General features: G+C 38.3%; 1 protein-coding gene across 1 annotated transcript in view; it reads right to left on the reverse strand.

Moving 5' to 3' along the window:
• Positions 1 to 12,735, reverse strand: part of LOC122792263 (thyroid hormone receptor-associated protein 3-like) — a 1,630,997-nt gene extending 1,618,262 nt beyond the window's left edge. Inside the window, exon 1 of the mRNA XM_044060013.1 lies at positions 12,650 to 12,735. The gene's annotated coding sequence lies outside the window, so the exon portion shown is untranslated. The remainder of the gene's footprint in view (positions 1 to 12,649) is intronic.
• Positions 12,736 to 16,064: the final 3,329 nt, after the last annotated feature.

The raw sequence follows: 16,064 nt of genomic DNA on the forward strand, positions 1-16,064 counted from the left end.
TGGAAAAAAAAATCGGCTACAAAAAGTCAGAAAGAAACACCGACTGGGGAACATTTTGCAGCTGTTCAGTAAAAAGCAATGCAACCTTCAGACATGACTTCCAGTAACCTACAGGAAGATATAACTGCATACACTACCTGATTAAAACAAACATAACACTGATGGAGTATATCAACACAAACAATAAAAAGGCTTGAAAAACATGGAAACAGCTTTAAAACAGATACTGAGATGAGATGATAAAGCTGCAAAAGTCAGAGGCTGAAATAAAGAAAAGACTGGCTAAATATGAGACTGCCCAGGAAGAGATGTTTCAAGATATAACAGAATTAGGGGGCAGAGCACATAGGGAAAATCTGATATTTTCAGCTATACCAATGAAGCTGGAAAGAACAGATGGCATTAATTTTATGAAAGCACAAATAAGCAACTGGACTGGTACTCCACAGCAGTTAGTGTGTGTATGCTCCAAACCTGGCTATAAGAAAGCAACCTAGATCAAGATGCAATCCTTCCAGCAGAAGGAGTTGATTCTGACAAAACCGTCGCAGAAGGACAAAGTAATAAAAGTGGGAGACAGCAGTGTGCTTGTGGAGAATGATTACACATTGTACACCAGACAGAAAAGGAGCACATTTACTCCATTATTCAGGGAATGTCAAGATCCAGGTGTGAGATTCAAACTGCTGCACCCAGCTATCTTCCAGGTATTCTTCCCTGGAGGGACAAAATAATTTTTTGATGAAGTACATGCTAAGGAGGAAATACAGAAGTTTGTGCAACAAAAAGTAACCTGTGAAACCAAAAAAGATTCTGCTTCTTGTTCTTCTGGTAATAAAGACCACAGAGGGACTGTACCTGTGAAATGTTTTCAAAATTTTCAACGGAAAATGTTGGAGAGAAGGAAGGGAGCACAAGAGTTGACTAGAAGAATAGACAGTAAGTTGGAAATGAAGCAGAGCCATGATTTTGGGGATTAATGGTAATAAAACCAGTAATAAATGGGATTATACTGCATTAATTATATTTGTGAACTATGACAGAATAAGAAAATCTGGAAATATTGGACTTTTGCAGAATTTGTTGGAGTTGTGGGGGACTCAACGCATATGCCCTACTTCATGCCATTAATGCTTGGAAAACTGCTTTGGGAAGGGGGGGTCAACTATAAGTAAAGATTTTTTTCCTTAAATAGTACCAGTTTTGTGGCATGTGGTTTTCTTCATACTCTATAAAGTTTTTATTTTTTTTTTATTTTTCAGTGTACTGGGGATTAGTAAACAGGGTTTGCTGTTTATTTTTTTCTCCCCTCCCTTCTTCTCTCTGTTCTTATTCAGTGTTAAGAATGTAGGCACTGCAATGTATAAAAAAAAAGTATGTTAAAGAAAAATTAATGTTCCTTTTCACATTCTTTCATGGGGGAATGACTGTATTAAAGACCTTAGACTGATTTAGTAACAAGTTTTAAGAGAGAAGCAAGTAAATAAAAAAGAACATTGAATATTATGAGGCTTTTTTCTAGCAAATACATGTATGCTCAATAGCAATTCTGCAACTGGTCTTTATGTTTCCATGCAAACAATAGGACAAAGAGAAACTGGCTGCCTGGTTCTCATGTCTCCATGGAGACAATCTGATAAAGACAAACTCACTACAGTCTGGTGGAGAGTGATTAGCTGGGGGGAGCGAAATTGGCTAGGAGATTATGTTCTTTGGAAGCATTCAGGAGTTTTCCAAAGGTAGTTAATGTTTTCTGGAAGCATTCAGGGGGTTTCCCTGCTAGGAGAGCTATAAAGATAAGACAAAACCAAACAGCACTTAGAAGCACAGGCTGCATCATGCGTCTTAGCATGGTTGACCTTTCAATTAGTTTAACTCAAGTCTGTGAGTGTGGCTGTCAGTTTGGGACTTTTGTTCCTATTAGGGAGGGTAAAGCTTCAATATTTGAAGGTGTACATAGTGTTGTGTGATAGTATTAAGTTAATAGGTGTTAGGGGGTATTGGAGGTATGTTTGTTTTTTTTTTGTTGGAGGGCTTTCAATAAAACAAAAAGTTTTATAAGATGTGACACAGGCTCAAATGTATATATGACAAGAAACAACTGTATAAATGTTCTACCTGCTAAACAGTGTATGCATGTAACACAAAGGCTGGAACTACACATTTAACAAAAACGGTGTTATACACAAAAGATGGGAATAATAACTTTTTTAATACAATGATGCTTTCTTTAAATGTAAATGGCCTCACAGATAAATACAAACAGGAAACAGTATTAAACTATATTAAAATTGTAGAGAGCAAATAGTATGCAACAAGAGAGAGACAGAAATGAACAAGTACATTTGATAAAGAAAGGTTTTCAGGACAGTTATTCAAATGGAATACCTGGGACAAATGAAAAGAGAAGTACTTATACTAATTGCAAGAAGAGCTCCAATAGTGACAGAAGATGATAATGACAGACTTGTATTGCTAAGGGGCTACAAGCAAGGGAGGAGGATTACACTGGCTGGCATGCATTTACATTCCACCTAAAACTGCTATAATGGAGCTTAAGAAAATTCTGGGCGAAACAATCAGTTTTCAGAAAGGAATATTACTTATAGGTAGGGTTACCATATTTGGTTGTATGTGAAAGAGGACGAAAATATATGTGCTGGTACCAGCACATTTTTTTTCGTCCTGTTAGGGCTGAAGAGCAAAAAAAAAAAAAAAAAAAGTTTATTTATTCTTTTGCAATCCCCTCTTAGGAAAGTCTTTAGTCTTGTCTTTAATGGATTTCAGAATTAAAGACAAGTAGCTCCGTGTTTGGGGATTTTTGATTAGCTCGTATACCGGCATACGGGCCAATCAAAACCTCGCACAGCGTACCCTCTTCTGTTCAATGTGGAACATCAAGCAGTTCCGCATCGTACAGAGCTCTGCTTTTTGATTGGCTCGTACACCGGTATACGAGCCAATCAAAAACGCACACAGCGGACCCTCTTCTGTTCAATGCGGAACATCAAGCTGTTCCGCACTGAAAAGAGCTCTGCTTTTTGATTGGCTCTTATATGAGCCAATCCAAAAAAAAAAAACAAAGCGGAGGAAAGACTCTGAAATAGGGATGTCTGGTTTTTGAAAATTCTGTGATTTGTCCGGGTTTTAAAACCCAGACAAATCGCAGAATTTTCAAAAAACGCCCGGACAGGAGCCCAAAAAAAGAGGACGTGTCCGGGGAAACCCAGACGTATGGTAACCTTACTTACAGGTGGAGACTGCAATTTGATCTGCAGCAGTGAAAATGTGCCTGGGGGGGGTCCAGAAGAGAGAATATAACAAAAGATGATAGATTTTTAAGAAAATATTTGGCATGGAAGATGTGAATTCAGCAATAGGAGATCGGACTGAATTTACATATTATTCCCCCAAGATATAAAAATGGGCTAGGCTAGACAGAATGTCATTTCACAGGAGCACGTGCATTTAACTGAAGGTCTTGATACCCACCCCAGTAACTATTTCAGATCATGCGCCAGTAATAACTAAAATAAAAACACATGGTAATGAAACAAAAATGAGACACTGGCACCTTCCCACCTATCTGTTGAAAAGAGAGGAATTTAGGGAATGAGTAGTCGAGATTACTCAAGAGCTGTTACAGAGGAGAGAAACTCCTGAAAATACAGCTAGGGAGTGGGATAAAATTAAAGGTGGAGTTTAAAAATAGGGTGGAAATAAAAGAAAGGAAACTATGGTTAAGAAGTAACAAAAATTATTTAGAGGGAGTAACAAATGTGAAAGTACTGCACAATAGGGGAAAATCACACAGAACAAGAAGAGGATCAACTGCAGAATGCTAGGCAAAAAATACAGGATTACCTCGATAATATGCATGAGTTTAGAAAGACTACTGTTAAGCAACTGTTTTCTAATAATAACCCTAGAGCACCAAAACTTTTAGCACAACGCAGGCAACTCAAAGTAGAAAGGGCTGTCGCCAAACTTAAGGAGCATATAACAAAGAAGGTAGTAAGAGCTCCTGTAGATGTATTAGAAATATTTCAGAAATTCTATGACAGTCTCTATAAAGCAGAAAAATATGAAAAATCAAGAAAAGATATAAATGGAAATGTTTATGAAAGAATTAAATATGCCAAGGTCAGAGGTAGATGAGGCTGAATTACCAACAGTTAGGATAGGAAGAGATGAGATAAATTATGGTGTATAACCAATCTATAAAGAAAGTCCCCAGGAAAAGATGGTATTCTGTGGAAGTTTGGAAGCGAAGGGGAAAAAAACTGAAAGATCTGGAAGGTTTTAACAGTATCTTAAGAGACGGAGAAGTACCACTGTCCTGGAAGATAGCAGTGGTAGCTGTAATACCTAAAGAGGGTAAAGATCAATCAGATCCAGCTTCATAAAGGCCCATTTCAATACTAAACTATGATTATAAAGTGTTCCTGTCTATAATTGCTAAAAGAATGGCAAAAGTAATGCCCAATCTGACAGATATGGGTCATTGTGAAAACAAACATTTGACAACATTAACATAACACTGACGATCCAGAGGGAAGCAGAATGTAGGAAAATACCACTGTTGTTGGTGGGTCTTGATGCAGAGAAAGCATTTGACAGCGTAAGCTGGAACTTTATTAGCAGGGTATTGGAAGCATTTGCATTTCCTGAAAAAAATGATAAGGTTGATTAGGAGAATATGAGGGATCGGAGGTGAAAATTACAGTGGGTGGGGTCCTCTCTGATAGTTTCTGCTTGAGCAGAGGAACAAGGCAGGGGTGTCCTCCTTCCCCTTTAATTGCATTACATTTAGAACTATTGGCAAAGAAAATAAAGGACTCAGAAATTCAAGGATATAATTGGAATGACAGTCAAGAAAAACTGGCTTTATTTACAGATATTATTTTGTAACTGGCAAAACCAGAAAAAGACATTACAGTGTTGTGGAACATTCTGATACAGTTTCAGACCTTTTCAGGATACAAAATTAATGAAGCTAAAACAAAAGCAATAGCTGTAAATTATGTACCCACATGTGAACTGGTTCAGAAATACCCATATTTATGGGGGCACGATAAAATAAAATATTTAGGAGTATAGATTAAAAATTATTCTAGTGTGGCAGTCAAGTATATGTGGGAAGAGACTAAACAAAAGATAATACAAAAACCGGGAAAATGGAAGCTTTGTTATATGGATATGGATAATAAGATACAGGCAATTCAAATGTTTTTTAGTTCCTTTAGTCTTGTACACAGGTCAGGCATACTTTTTACAACCAGAGGAGAAGTTGTGGCTAGCAATTAATGAAGAGTTGAAGGACTTTATCTGGAAGGGGAAGACAGCAAGAGTCAAGTGGGATAAGCTGATTCTTCCAACAGAACAGGGTATATTGGGATTACCCAATTTGAAATCGTAATATTTCACAGCTGCACAGTTAAGACTCCTACACATAGCGCAAACAGAAAAGTATAACTCAAAGTGGAAAGGGATGATGATGAAACACGGGAGAAGCTCAAGAATCAAGAAGTGACTGGGATTTTGAATGCAGGCCTTAAGGAGAATAATAATCATGCAGCGTATTATATCCATAAAGTAGCAGAAAGTATTCTAAGAACTAAACCAACACAGGAGTGAAGAAAGGAGATTCTGCTTTTAGGGATGACGGCAATTAGGAATAGGAAAAGGTGGCAGGGCTTACATGAGCTATATTATGTTTGTGAGAGAAAGATTGGACAGATTATAAGTGATGTATAAGATTTGCAACTGGGAGTGTGTCAGTATGGTTTGTGATGTTTGCAACTAGGATCATGCTTGTTGGTGTTTTTTTTTTTCATTTACATAAACGTATGATAAGATGTTTCTTGTTTAAAAAAAAAAGGCATGAATCGAATAATTTATGTAATATTGTATGATATACAATACATGTGAAATAAAATGTTTGTGTACAAAGAAAGTGGCTACCCTTCTGTGGGAGCATGATATACACGTTTCTATGTGGTAATGTGTGGTTTAAGAAGCATTATGTTTCACCACCTTGGAAACTATTACTATGGTCCTTAATTATTTCTGCTTTTACAGTAGGTACAAACATGCCTATAGTTACATATATTCTGCATGTATGTATTTTTGATAGATGAAAATGTATGTATGTGTGCATAAAAGCAAGCATAAACATTACTGGCCAGTACACCATGTTTTACAGAGACAGCATGCTCCATCCCTCCAAATCTTCTTGCACAGTTACAGAATATTAAATTGATACAATGTGCATACTGCTCATACTTGTCTATGGTTTCTTGCCAGTGTGAGTGACACTGGGGTTTGTTGCCAATAACTTTGATGAAAATTGTAAACATTAATAAAAAATTAACATCTAAAACATGATTATATGCAAAACTGTGCATAAGTATATCTGTGTAGAAACAGCCAAATGCAGACATGTGCATCATTACATAAATATATAGATTTTATTCAAATATATATCTATATGTGCAGTATTTTTTTTTACTTGAAATATACAAATTATATTTATATAGTTTTTGGTATCAAAAACACTAAAGATCTACTAATTTAATCTTTATGACTGCTTAAGGACATCCTTATATTATTTTAAATAACCATTTTAATATCTGCCAACTACGATTTAATGTCTCAATACAATGTCTTTTACAACTTTCCCAGGGTGTAGATGGAGTTCTTTCCACTAAAAGCTTATTGGCTTTACTTATTTAACATTTGTTAACTGGGAAAGTCCGACTTGGTAAACCAATTTTCAGCGGAGGCCCTGGGAGAAATGCTCTAGACATGTCTTTGTAAATGACTTTGTGCATTTTAAAGTTGCACTGTTTGAGCAATAGTATATTGTAAAATGCATAGGAAATAAACACAATGATACATTTAACTTTACACACATATATAAACTGGATAGCTACAGAGTTGGATAAACCAACTATCCAAGGCTTCCTTGATCAATATGTGCTACATGATAGCACCTACTGAATGGGTACTTAGTGGAGGGATGGTGGCAATGACAGCCAGGATAACATCTGAAACTGAAAAAGTATTTAGGACAAGAATCAGTCTGTAAGCTAGTAAAGTAACAATGACTGCATGCTTCATGAGAGCACAGTGGACAAAGGCTTTGGTTGGTAAGCAAGGGAGGGGGAAAAAGTGTGCCCCTCTGTTGATAGCCCTAGCTTTACTGTAAAAGCTCACCTCCACTTTGCCACAACTTGCTAGGAGGGAAAGGTTTGTTTTTGCTTTCTTGTATTTTCTACTGCTTCACTGCCTTCTTTTGTGATTTGTATTCTTTACACAGTGTTTTACTTGTATTCGGCTTTTAACTGCATATTCAAAAGTAGAAGGGAGACCACAGTTGTCTCTTGTCAGGTCACACATACAAGTTTTCCTCACTTGCACACCCTGGTGCTGTTGAGTTTTTAAACAACTGTCTCTCTAGTTGCCTGCTCCTTGACCACATATCTTCTTCCTTCTCTTTCATTGGCTATTGTAAGCACAAAATTATCATTTTGTGAAATCACTTCCTTTCAGCTATCTAAAATTTATTGGCCATTCCACTGTATTCCATAGAACTAGAATACAAAGTGCCCATATCCTTCCAATCTATCTGGCTCTTCTAAAATTACTGGCTCTCCACTTAGATAGCTAAAGCTTACGTTACCCACTCACCCTTTTTATATCCAACTGCTTAGTGCATGCTGCAGCTCTTAGGATATTAACCCATTTTTCCATCTTTTTAAAACGTGCAACACCACCTCCAAAACCACCAATTATTGGAGAACCCACATTCTGCCTCTCAGTTGTCATCTCGGGATTAGTGTTTCTGTTTTGCTACAAATGAAAGGAGGAGCATAGGGACATTATTTCCTGGAGACGGTTTATTACTGGAAAGCCTAAAAACTACTTCATATGTGCCAGCTTGGAATTTGTGTTTATATTTTGCTCCTGCTGAGAGAAGCAGCAGACTGCACTGATTACTTAATGTTTCTGACTAAGCAGCGACTGTCTGTGTTTGACCTTCCTGACTTATCCTGTTGCTTCAAGACATCCACCAGGAAAAGGCTACAACAAGCCTACTGCCCTTTGCATCATTTGGAACAAGACTGCTGATCACCAAAGAGCCTGTAGCCTGCTTCTCATGTTGGGATTGGTATTACTGTTTTGCTTCTGGTGAGAGAAAAAGCAAAGGAGCATTGTATCCCGGCAGTATGAAGCTGTAGGGAGACCAGCATTAGTATTAGCCAGGCAGTAGCCATTCAGCAAACGCCTTTCTTTTCATCATTCTTGAAAAGCGAATTATTTTTTTCTTCATTAAGTACTGCTTGATTTGCTGCTATCTAACCCAACTTCAAAACATGTCTAAATACTGCATCCATAGATTCATAGGCAGGTACTAGGCTATCGGCTCTAGGACCCATACAAGCCTAGCCAAAAAATGTACCCTGGCTTTCGCCACCCAAGAAAATTATTTTCCTGTGCCCCTGTCGAGCAGAGCCACAGAAGTGATCCCCGGGGTGAATTTCCCCATTTCCCATCCAATCATCAAGATTTTTCTTGAAGAGTGCTAATGAGGAGCTCTGTTTGACATGGATAGGTAGTCTGTTCCAGAGTATGGGAAGTCTCTGGGACAGGAATCTATCCCTCCAGCATGTTAAATCATCAGGGTCTACTTATTAGCATCCCCTCAGGTGTTTGGCAGTGCCCTGTATACATGCAGACACCCTGAGTTGACATTTTTCCTGTAAAAGCACCATTGAACTTTCACAAATACCTAGCTGCACACAGGACAAGTAATTTGCAGTGACGAGCACTACCACCAGAGTTGCATCTCACTCCAACTGTCTCTAATCAATGAAAAAGGGTCTGCTGCCATAGACACAAACTTTCCCACTATGCATTACCAGCTTGGTGGATATGGGCATCCTAAGGCAGTGTAGAAATTGCCTCTTGTTTAATAACAACCAGTTAATTTTCAAACTGCTATGGTATGCGAGAGATATATTTACATACTATCACTGGTAATCAAAGCTCTCACATAAAAGCACTCCAAATATCAATCAGGTTGTCAGTAGTACATATGCTGCACCCATTACACACAATTCAAAATTGACACAGATCCATATAAACTGAGGCACTTAAATGTAACCTTCCTAAACCACAAAGAACTTCTAGACAAAGTACACAACAAATACTCTCAGTAGCCCCAAACACGCTCTTTTAAAACAAAACCCATATCAACACATACAGCCACATCTTATGGAGCCTCCACTTCTAACCCCATAAGACAAGCCACCATGCAATCCAACATTCTGGCCACTGGAGACTCCACTATGAGACAGACCGATTTCCCTCTCACCAGACTGAGTACAGAGAAAGTCACTCAGTTGCTTATCAGGGGTCAGGATGTGCCACATTACCCATGCACTCAGGTCAATGGACCAAGAGTACCAGTAAGACTTAATCATAGTCCATGTGGGTTAAATGACCCGAGACATACCTCCCTAGACTATTTGAAGACAGACATCATGGAGCTCTCAGAATGTGTGTCTCAGGCTGGTATAAGCCTAGCACTCAGCAGCCTTTTACCTTCTCCAATGATGATACCACAACACGAACAAAAGATGACTGACTTTAATAACTGGCTTAGTTTCTGGTGTCACTCTAAAGAGGTGCAATATTTGTCACTGTGGAAGGAGATGGTCAACAGACCACGTTGCTTTGCCAGAGATGGTCTGCACCTCTCCCCTCTAGGCTTATGAATATTAGCCAAAACATTGTTGTCCCCCATAGTGTCTTTTTTAGGCAATGCCAAACTGAAATCACTTCCAACACAGCAAACCAAAACCAAGAAAACCTAAAAAAGTCTTAACTGCTCAATAATAGAAGTCCAAACAAAAACCTCCACTCCCTAGAAGCTCTCCTCATCCCAGAGAATGCTGACCTCTGTGCAGTCCCAGAGACATGGTTTAAAGCTGCTGTGAGCACACTGACAGTGCAAGATTAATATTCCTTCCACACATTTAGACCAGCTACTACACAGACAGAGACTAAAGGTGTAGGTGTCTCGATTTACATAAAAAATAAATATACCTCAAGTCTGGTCAAACAGGACAATGCACTTGAGCTTCTCCACGTTCAAATCACCATAAGAAAAATCCCATACCACCTCCTTAAAAGCTAAAGGTCCCCCTCTATGACCCAGGAAACCCATAACATGTATTTAAATGTATTGGAAACGCTCACCATCCAACCCAATACTATATTCACAGGCAACTTTAAATTACTCCACTATTAACTAGGAATCATATACAACACCAAATGCATAGGCACAGATATTCCTGGATTTTGTAAGCACAAACTCCCTGGACCAGGCTGTCAATACACCAAACTGGGTGCAACCCTACCGGATCTGGTCCTCACTAATATGGGAGAGTGGTGCACATCCCCTAGTGTAATGTGTTCTCTGGTAGGGTCAGACCACAAAACGGTCTCCTTTGAAGTAAAAAATAAAACCTGGAACCCCGGCTAATCCGAGAATACTCAGGAATTACTCTAAGGCTAACTTTCCACTATTAAGTGATAAAGTCATAACCTGGCAAAATTTCTCTGCTTCACAGTTCCAGGATCTGAGGTTCAATCCTTGTCCTCTGGACACTGCTTGCATGGAGTCCACACATTCTCCCTGTGTCTGCATGACTTTTCTCCAGAGTACACTGGCTTTCAGTTTGATGCAGAAATTAAGACTATGAGCTGCAAGACTCAGATTCCCCAGTACTCACAGGTAATTCCCAACGCCCCCATTTGCCTACTCAGCAACACTGAGCAAGTGCCTTAACCAAGCAATTTCCTCAAGGCTCACCCATTTAACGTTTATTTCTCTATCAAAACCATGCAAGTTGCCTGCCAGATCACTGCGCAAAAGTATCTAGAACAACTATTTCACTTATCTCTAAACTAACTTACTTTAAACTGATATTTATTTTTATTTATCTATCCTTTTTAACAGGGTTAGTCCCACCAGGTTAATAGTCCCTTTTCAGGGGAGACCAGAGGTGGTATTTACACCACTAAGAGAAATTTTGGCCAGGGGATCAGGGTATTTTTACTTTCTCAATAGGTGTTGCAGGATCTTTCACATCCACCTGAAATACCACAAATTCAAAATGCAGTCCCAGTTTAATGTCTCATCTAAAAGGCAGCACCCTCTTACACTGCACTTTAGTGTCAGCAATCCATCTACCTGGTGTGGGAATAGAACACTAGTTAATGCAATCAACAGACAGGCTGAAATGAAGTGCATCAGTTGCTATGTTTACAAAGAGAACCTGATATTAATATAATTAAACACTAAATAATACAATGGGTAGACTGACAGGCAAACTGAGTGCAGCAGATGCTCCATTTAATAAAGTATTACAGTGGTAAGAGTTACAGATTTGGATTACAAATGGGGTAACTTTTGTTTTGCAGAGAACACATACGCAGTCAAAGTTTGCACAATTAAGCATAACATTTCCTAACATTACAAAAATATGTCCAGCAATTACAACGAGAACGTTAACGCTGTAAAAGAAAAATACAAAACAGAAAAAAAAACACAAAAATAGAGACAATAATGAGAACACAACATACCTCTCACAATTTCAAACATAACGGTAACAAAGCCCCAGACACATTTACATTCATCTTGGCAACTTAAAAACACAAGTCATTGTGTTTTAAACTTTTATTGCTTTCACTGAACACCTTGAAATATTGAGTACTACCAGCTAATAAATGTGAACAGCATAGTGTGTGGTTTAACCACCTGATCTACAATAAACAGGAAAATGTTCGCAACTTAAGCAGGTAAGGCTATTCAGCCTTACAATGCAAAAAGGTAGTCAGACAACGTGAGAACTGTCACTCATAAGAACTGCCATAAATAACAGCGATACGTAAAACAGAGAGCACTTCCTCTACATGTTTGCTTTACACATTTGGCCGTTCTAAAGAAGCACTTCATAAAACGACAACCCAATTTTCTGTAGAAGTGCACAGACTTAACTTCAGCTGGAAACTTAAAGAGTTTGAGGATCTATATATATACTGCTTTTGCTCACTTTTGTTACAGAACTTCAAACCTATTCAACTAAAACACATATCAAAAGTTCAATTACTAACACAAAAAGGGAATCGAAAGTGAAAGCCACTTGACTTTCATTACTAGTCTCATTTTCCCTCTCTCTGCGGAGGTATGCATGAAGCCACATATTAGTGTTATTAACCGATACAAAAAAAACGTAGAATACTAGCAAGGCCAGATAAACATAGATACTGACAACTTCTGGAAAACGGCTCAAACAATATTACTGGAGTATTTTAGACAGGTGGCAATGCAGCACCAATTCACATCTACTTGCGCAGCATGGAAACAGTTGACAGCGTTACAGCCCTCCACTCTTAGATTCCAAATTCACTCAAACATTACTTAAAAGGTACAACTTCGCACTTGTTGTGAAAGAACACAGACATCATAAATAACCGTAATCCACTAAACTATGATCGGTGTTTACCATATACCACAAAGAACATCATCATTTTCCTTTTAACTTCTGTCACGCAAACTAAAGTAAAATATACTTACCGTAAGAGATCATCCTCCGGGCCGCCGTGGAAACCCGAAACGCGCCGTAAACAGAGAGTTGTGAAGCGACTGAACATTACATGCGGTGGGAGCTGTAGTCCTCCTACAATCCTTTCTCATCCTTAACTCTCGATGATTACTAACAGAGAACTACAACTCCCACAATGCCATTTGGGGAGTAGCTGCGTCACTGAATTGTAGGGAAGTGAAACAACATAAACAACAAGTGCTCGGAAGATGAGTTTTTTTCTGACCCGTAAGCATGGGGAATAGTTTTTGCAACATGGCATTCCTATATTTGTGTTTATACTGTGATTATTTTTTTGATTTAATACAAATCAATAGTTTTTTGTTTTAACTCTACACCTTGGTTTCCTGACAAACGACTCCCTCGTACATCGTCTCACTCGTTTCTAGTTCCTGTCTCCTTTCTATTATCCTCCTATTCTCTATCTCCTAGGCAGAATACACCTCCTGTCGTTTTATTAGTAATAAACCCTTGTAGAGACTTACTAAAAGGGTCTTAAATAGCTCCACCATCTCAATTTTCTAATTTTTTTTGCCCTCAAACCTTCTCTTTCCTTTCTTTGAAAATTTCTCTCTTTTGGTTTCTCAATTTCTCTCTCCCTTCATTCTTTCTTCACCCTGCTAAGTGCTTCCTGCCTCCCTAAGTGTACTTCTACTATTGCAAACAGTTACCCTAACTATCCATTCGATTTTTCTTCACTCTGCTGGCTGTTAAAATAACTTACTCTATTGACTCTTTTTGGAGCTAGATAAGGGGCCAGGGCCGGCCCACTCTGTTCTCCTTCTCTATGCTTGGGCTCACTCTGCTCCTCTACCCCACCCCCATTCCTCGGGATCACTCTGCTCCTCTACTCTACCCCCATTCCTCGGGATCACTCTGCTCCCCTACCCTACCCCCATTTCAGTTAAATTTATTCTCACCCTAATCCCTCCCATCATTACAACGCTTTCAGTCACACTCATTTTCATATCACTGTCAATTTTACTCAGTCCTCATCATCATACTTGTCTCTCCAACTACCCACTAATTAGCCTACAATATCTCCACTCTAACCACTCCTATCTCAGCCCAGGGACTATATAACTCAAACACTACCTATAACTTAAGAACAGCAGTTTTAAATTCCTTAACACAGAAACCCTTCCCTTTCCACTATGTCACATATCTCTAATATAATACTCGTCAGCCTCTCTCTATACTTTTACCTCCTACTACTCTTAACATCACTGCAATCAACTTATATATACTACAAACCTACATCAATAACTTCTACACAAACACTGACTCTTACTATCTTCTCTGATGTATTCTCTGTCCCATATGTGACAGACATAATTTTATATTCCAAAGTGCAAATCCTTCCCCTACACCACAACAACAGTTCAAATTTTGCTTTAAATTATCAATACAAATCAAAAAGGAAACATCTGCCCATTAAACCCCCACATACATATTCCAACCTACCCCTATACGGAGACACATCCTAACCCACGTGCCATCTCCTCCGCTTTCAACCCACCTAACTCCTATAAGTCACTAAACTTCACAACCCTCAGCCTTCAAAGTATCTGAAACAAAATTCCTGATTTACATGCCTGGATAGCACACAACAAGCAAGATATTTTAGCCGTTACTGAGATATCATTAAAATCCTACATTAAAAACACTAAATTTCTACCCCCAAGGCTTTGCTTTTTTAAGATCAGATAGAGCCCATAATAAAAGTGGAGGTGTCACACTGATATACCCAAACACTTTTAATATAGTCCATTATTTTAAGTCTATCCCTAATTTTTCCACAGCTGAAATCCGACTGGCCAAAAGCCCATTTTCAGTGGAGGCCCAGGGAGAAAAGCTTCACAGAAACATAAGCAAAATACAATAATTAGATAGTGCAATAATATACATATAGTAAGATGCAGAATGCACATAATCCAGTTAGTCTATACAAAGAAGTATTCAATACTGTTTTCTAGTAGATACAAGTTCAAAAAAGAAAATCACACAAGCATTTCAGTAAAGATCACTATAAGAATAATAAAATTAGTACTGTGTACATATTAAATAATAGTTACGAACAAATGAGATTTCCTTTATATATATATATATATATATATATATATATATATATATATATATATATATATTATGAGCAGTAGTAACACCAAAGAGAGGGAGAAAATGAGCTAAAGAGGGGACAGTATGGCAAGAGAGTTATAGATATCTTGTCAGTCAGGTTTGGCTCAGGAGCAATGCCAGTTTTTGGATAGATGTTCAAATAGTAGCTGTTTGAAATTGGTACATTCAGGTGTGTTTTGGAGGGTGTGGGGTAGAAAGTTCCATTATATGGCTATTTGATTTGAGAATAGGGCTTCACCATGAGTGTTGTTAGCTTTGTTTACTGTGAGCAAGTTTCTGTCTACCAGTCTTAGACTTTGTGGGCATAGAGTAGAGAAGAACAAGTTCTTTGAGGTATAGGCAATTGTCAGGATGGAAGATGATATTGTGTGTGAATTTAAGTTGGTAGAGATGGAGAAGGTTAGTTAGCTTGAGACAATTTAATTTATGTAGAGCAGTACAGTGGTGGGTTTGATGTGGAAGGTTGGCTGCAAAGCATGCTATTTTGTTGTTGTTTACAATTTGGTTAAGTCTGATTTTTTTTTAATTGGCAAAGAGGAGGAAAGCATAAAGGAGCGTAGAGAGGAAGAAGGTTCTGGAGAAGGCTAGTGTGGCACTGTAAGTGAGGAATGGCTTGCTTCTGTACAGTGAGCCAAGTTTAATGAGAACTTTCTTAATTGTGATGGCTATGTGTTGGTCAGATCTGAGTTTGTTGTCAGTAGTCACTCCAAGGAGTTTTGTATGCCCAACTGGTTGGATGACTTTGTTGTTTGCTTGGAGAATGGTGAAAGGAGGTGTGGTAGGTGATTGTTTGCTACTGGTAAATAGCATTAATTGTGTCCTTTTTGGGGATGAGGCTTAGTTGTGATTTGCTTAGATATGTTTCAATATCATTAAAAGCTTGTTGGGCTACTATTTGGAGGTCTGGTAAGGTATCTGTATATCAACATGTGTGTATGTATCTTTAAGAAGCTATCCAAGGGCTTGCATAAGTGTATAAATACTGGCCACATGCGAACCTAACTGCCATTTTGTAATAAGCTGTTGAGATGTAAGCATGCATGTATGTAAGGTCTATCTGTTAATCAGCTCATTTATGTTTTATGATGCTGTTATCCATCCTGATGTGTTTCTATGTATTAAAGCATCTAGACGAAATACCCCACCTGGTTGTCTTCTATGTTAGAGAGGGTCAAAAGACATGGTGTCAGAAGTGGTATGTCTAAAAGGGACATGATGTTAGAAGAAGAATGGCTAAAATGACTTTCT

The sequence above is a fragment of the Protopterus annectens genome, chromosome 1.part2, assembly GCF_019279795.1.
Source record: "Protopterus annectens isolate FY-2018-M chromosome 1.part2, PAN1.0, whole genome shotgun sequence".
Classification (NCBI taxonomy): Eukaryota; Metazoa; Chordata; order Ceratodontiformes; family Protopteridae; genus Protopterus; species Protopterus annectens.